Below are 4,781 nucleotides of genomic sequence, written 5' to 3' on the forward strand. Positions count from 1 at the left end.
GCCACACAACGGCACTAGTCAAGCTACTGGGAGCAATTTAGGGTTCAGTGTCTTGTTCAGAGAAACTTCGGTGTGCGGGGGAGACGAACTACCAACTTACTGGTCAGGAGACAACTGCCCTACCTCGTGAGCCACAGCCATCCTACCAATATGTAGTTAAAATCCATAAACCTTGCTTAAAACTGTACTGTGCCCAAAGGAAGCCCTATGTCAACAGTGTCCAGAGGCGCAGTCGACTGCTCTGGGCTCAGAGGCATCTGGGATGGACCATCACACAGTGGAAATGTGTTCTGTGGTCATACCAATCAGTTCAGTTGTTTGTTAGAAGGAATGGACGCCATGTGCTCCAGACCAAAGATGAAAAGGACCATCCAGACTGTTATCAGCAACAAGTCCAAAAGCCAGGCTCTGTCATGGTCTGGGGTTGTGTCAGTGCCCTTACACTTCTGTGATGGCCCCATTAATGCTGAAAAATACTTTGAGACTTTGGAGCAACATATGCTGCCCCCAAGACGACATCTTTTCTAGGGACACCCATACATATTTCAACAAGACAATGTAAAGCTTCATACTGCCACATTACCAAGGCCTGGCTGTGGGGGAAAAGGGTCTGAGTGCTGGACTTATATTCTGCACCATAGAGGGTTACATATCCAAATCCCTTCCTATCTTTCTTTGAGGAACATTGTTTTTAAATATTTCCAATAATGTTCTCACACATATGTTGGCAAACTGGTGGTCCTCGGCCCATCTTTGCTCCTAAAGGACAAGGTCTTTCTTGGATGCTACCTGTGTACCAAATCATGATGCAGATGCCTGTTGACGTCACCTGTTTCAAATGGAATCATCATTTCATTGCTTTACTTCATTACTGGCCCTGAAATGTAACCATCCCTACTTTTTTGGAATGTGTTGCAGGCATCAGAATTGAAGTGAGCGTTTATTTTGAACAAAGAATAAAATTGATGAGGTATCACATCAAACAATGTGCTACTGTACAGTTTTCACTGTGATACAGGACACAGATGATTTACAAATTATTACCTGATGGACCATGAAAAAAGCTTGGCCTTAATATTGTGGGACCATCTTAGATGAAGATAGAGTGAGGAAAGACACCATGAATTTGTATCTTCCAGCTTTTGATAGACTGAACACACCTGATCCAGGTAATCAGCAGTAGTTAGGGGAGGGATGGTTGGAAAACAAACAGGGCAGCAGCTCTCGAGGACCAGAATTGACCGCACCTATCCTATGGCCTTCACAGTCATCACATCTCAACCCAGTTGAAAACCTATGGGAGATTATGGACCGACATGTTAGACAGTTTTTCCACCACTATCATAAAAACAACAAATGAAGAAATATCTTTTAGTAGAATTGTGTTCATCCCTCCAGTAGTTCAGAGACTTGGACAGTTAGTGCCAAGGGGCATTGAAGCTGTTCTGGTGGCACGTGGTGGCCCAACACCTTAAAGAGACACTTTATGTTGGTTTGTCTTTTTCATTTGTCACCTTTACCAAAACAGGGCAGATGCGGATCCAGGTATTTGCAAAGTTGTTTGTTACCACATTCAAAAGAACAGTATGTACCTGTTCTTCTGCAGTCCAAACCTCTGGAGAGTTGTGTGCACTCATCAGAGCTAAGCTAGCCACTGGGTGGTCACTAAATCCTTCTAAAGTGCAGGAGTACACTTAGTCAAACTGTAATGTCTTGTTTTCTATTTCTACATATGTTAAATACAACAGATGCAAGGTGTGAGTTTAGGAGGATTTGAAGTTGTGTGAAGGCTCATTTGATGGAGTTGACAGTTAATATAATGACTTTTACAGAAAGTAAGGTTTAATGAGTAATTGATTCATTTTTAAGAAACTTGCCCAGCACTGCTAATAAACTGTTGGTCCACAAGGCCTTGATCTGGAAAACTGGCTAAGTTGGAGTTTGATACTGAAGGGAAGTTCTCCCACTGAAAAATGTGCAGGTGTATACTCGGTTCTCCGTTCTTCATTTTGTCAAAACAGAACAGTAGGTATGCAGGTGTAGGGTGGGTTGGTTGTGTTTGTTCACATGGGAGGGAAGGATGGCAAGAGAAGGAGAAAGAGCACAATGATAGCTAAATTTACTCTGGATAGACAGTAAGACTATGCAAGTCCTTGTTTTCCCATAGCCACCAAGGTGCGTTTTGGATGTTTATGATAAGCTTGTTTGCATGGTGAACAAAGGCATTCTAGTGATCTTTAATGATCATTAAAAAAGAAATGTTTGGTCAGCCACAGCTCATAGGATCACTCTGTGTTGTTTCATGTCTTACAAACAATTGTGTTTGCTAAAGGTGAAGTCCCACACTATCTTTGACACTAACACATTACCTGGTTTCAGTACAGCTTGTGACACCTTGCTTTGTTGACATGTGGATTAGCTGATACTATAGCATGTGGCAAGCTCAAAACAACGGTTGACATAGGAAAGTGATTGATGTCGTTATCAGGACCCAGCCCAATACAATGAATAGTTTCATCTGCAGGATAAACTCCACCCATTTCCATATTCATCCACTACGTAATGTCTCCCTGTGTTTTATCAGTGTTGAGTTTTGAAGACTAATGCTGATACTTTTTTCTTTTGGATTTTAGCTACAAATGTGCAGCAGAAAGGCTGACTTACAAACAGAGGTGTGGAACTCACAGTTAAACAGATATAGTCATGGCCAAAAATATCAGCACCCCCTGCGTTTCTGTCAACTAATGCACCACTTCTCCCAGAAAATTGTTGCAATCACAAATTCTGTGGTATTGTATTCTCATGTTTATTTCTTTTGTTTGCACTGGAACAAGACAAAAAGCAGAGATTAAAAAAACCAAATTTGTTATATTCCACACAGAACTCCAAAAATGGACTGGACAGAATGATTGACACCTTTTCAAAATCATCAGAAATAGTTGTATTTCAAGCATGTGATGCTCCTTTAAAGTTTTCAGACATGGCCACAAACTAGCAGACCAAGATGTCTCCATTGTGTTCGCTCTTCATCATCAGACTCAGACGTTACTGAAATTTCCTGCTGTCTGGAATATTTGAATACTAAAATTGAAAACCAGTTACCTACCCAATGAATTAATATCTGAATAGTTGAATAACTGGGTCTGGCTCTAATCTCCATGTTTGCACCATTGTATCCAGTTAACACAGAGCAGCACACTGCCTGCTTGTATTGCATGATACTTAAAACAAACACACCCACAAATGCAACGAAGGAAGGGGGGGGGGGGGGGGGGGGGGGGGGGGGGGTGTATCCACAGGGAGATAGTTCAATGGCAGAGGATTTGCAGAGATCCACTGGCAAAGAATATTCAGGTATAAATACAGTGATAGACACTGTAGATATAGTGATATTTATATATCAATAATATCCATTCTTGTAATTGAAACCATCTATTGGCTACTTCAAACCTGTATTTCTTAAATTTCCTCCTCCTCTTTTGAGTGTCATTGTAAAACAGAACTGCAACAGGCAAAATACCAGAACCCTGTTATTTTGTTATTTCACAGGTGACATACATATCCTAGTGTATGCTACTTTTTTTTGCAGTTATGGTCAGAACAAGTAACAATTCAGACAGCACAGCTAGGGGCTGGGGATGGAGGGAGGGGGTTCTATTGAGAAAATGTTTTCTATTGCTCAGAGCAGCTTGTTAAAAGAATTAAAATGGAGAAAATGAACATGAACTAGTTCATTTTTGGAGCTGGTAACTTATTTTAAAATTTAAAATTATGAACTATAAACATGAACTAGTTAGTTTCAATGTGTGCAAACTGAACTTTTAGCAGGCATTGTGAACTTGCACAACACCGGTGATAGTATAGTCATGAGGCAGCAGGGAAGTGGACCCCATCATAGACATGCAGAGAGGCTGATAGAGTGAAGTGAATTTATTTACAGATGAAATATTAAAAGGGCTTACAGTCAAGCAGGGAGAATGGAACCGGTGTGACAAACAGGCTGGAAACAGGTACAGCTAACAGGGACAAACAGGTCACAGGAAAGCAAGAACAAAGTCCACAGTGAACATGAAGAACTTAACAGTCTGAAAAACTGACTGGGGAAACTGGGCTGCTATAAATGCAAGAGAGCTGATGAGAAAAATGAGAATGTGTGGCGGTTGGATCTGGGAAATGGGAATGGAAACCAGATGATCAAGTGGAAGTGGGTGTGGGCAGTCAGGTGACTGGGAAAGGTAGGACAACAGGGGTTACTGAAGGGCAAGTGGAAGCTGAATCCAGGCAAATGCCTTGGGTGGGGAAGTCTGAGGGCATCTGGTGGACAGGTGGAATGCTCCAGTGACTGCAGGGCCTCTTTGAATTGAAGACGCCGGGGAAGTGTCACTGAAGGGGAAAGGGGGGTAGAATTGGGCCAGGGCAGGAATCCTCACACAGAAACTACACGCACATCTTCTAGCAGAAAGCATTTGGTTGCCTTAGCTTAGTGTGTGTGTTGTCCTCATTAATGAACTGCTACGTATAACTCTCCTTATGGCTGAAATAGTTTTAAAATTCGTATTTGCATATATTCAACAACATCTCATAATGACTTTAGATTTCTTACCTTAAGCATATTTGCTTAAACACTATTGCAGTTCTCAGAACAATCACCACACTCATCACATTCATTTGTATTATGTAGCATAACACTAAAATAAAGACATATGTTACATTTCACCTACTTTTTACAGACTGTTCTGGGTGCCGAATACTGTAACAAATCTTTTATTCAGCAGTGTGAG

Source organism: Monopterus albus, unplaced genomic scaffold (genome assembly GCF_001952655.1).
Source record: "Monopterus albus unplaced genomic scaffold, M_albus_1.0 scaffold81.1, whole genome shotgun sequence".
Taxonomy (NCBI): Eukaryota; Metazoa; Chordata; class Actinopteri; order Synbranchiformes; family Synbranchidae; genus Monopterus; species Monopterus albus.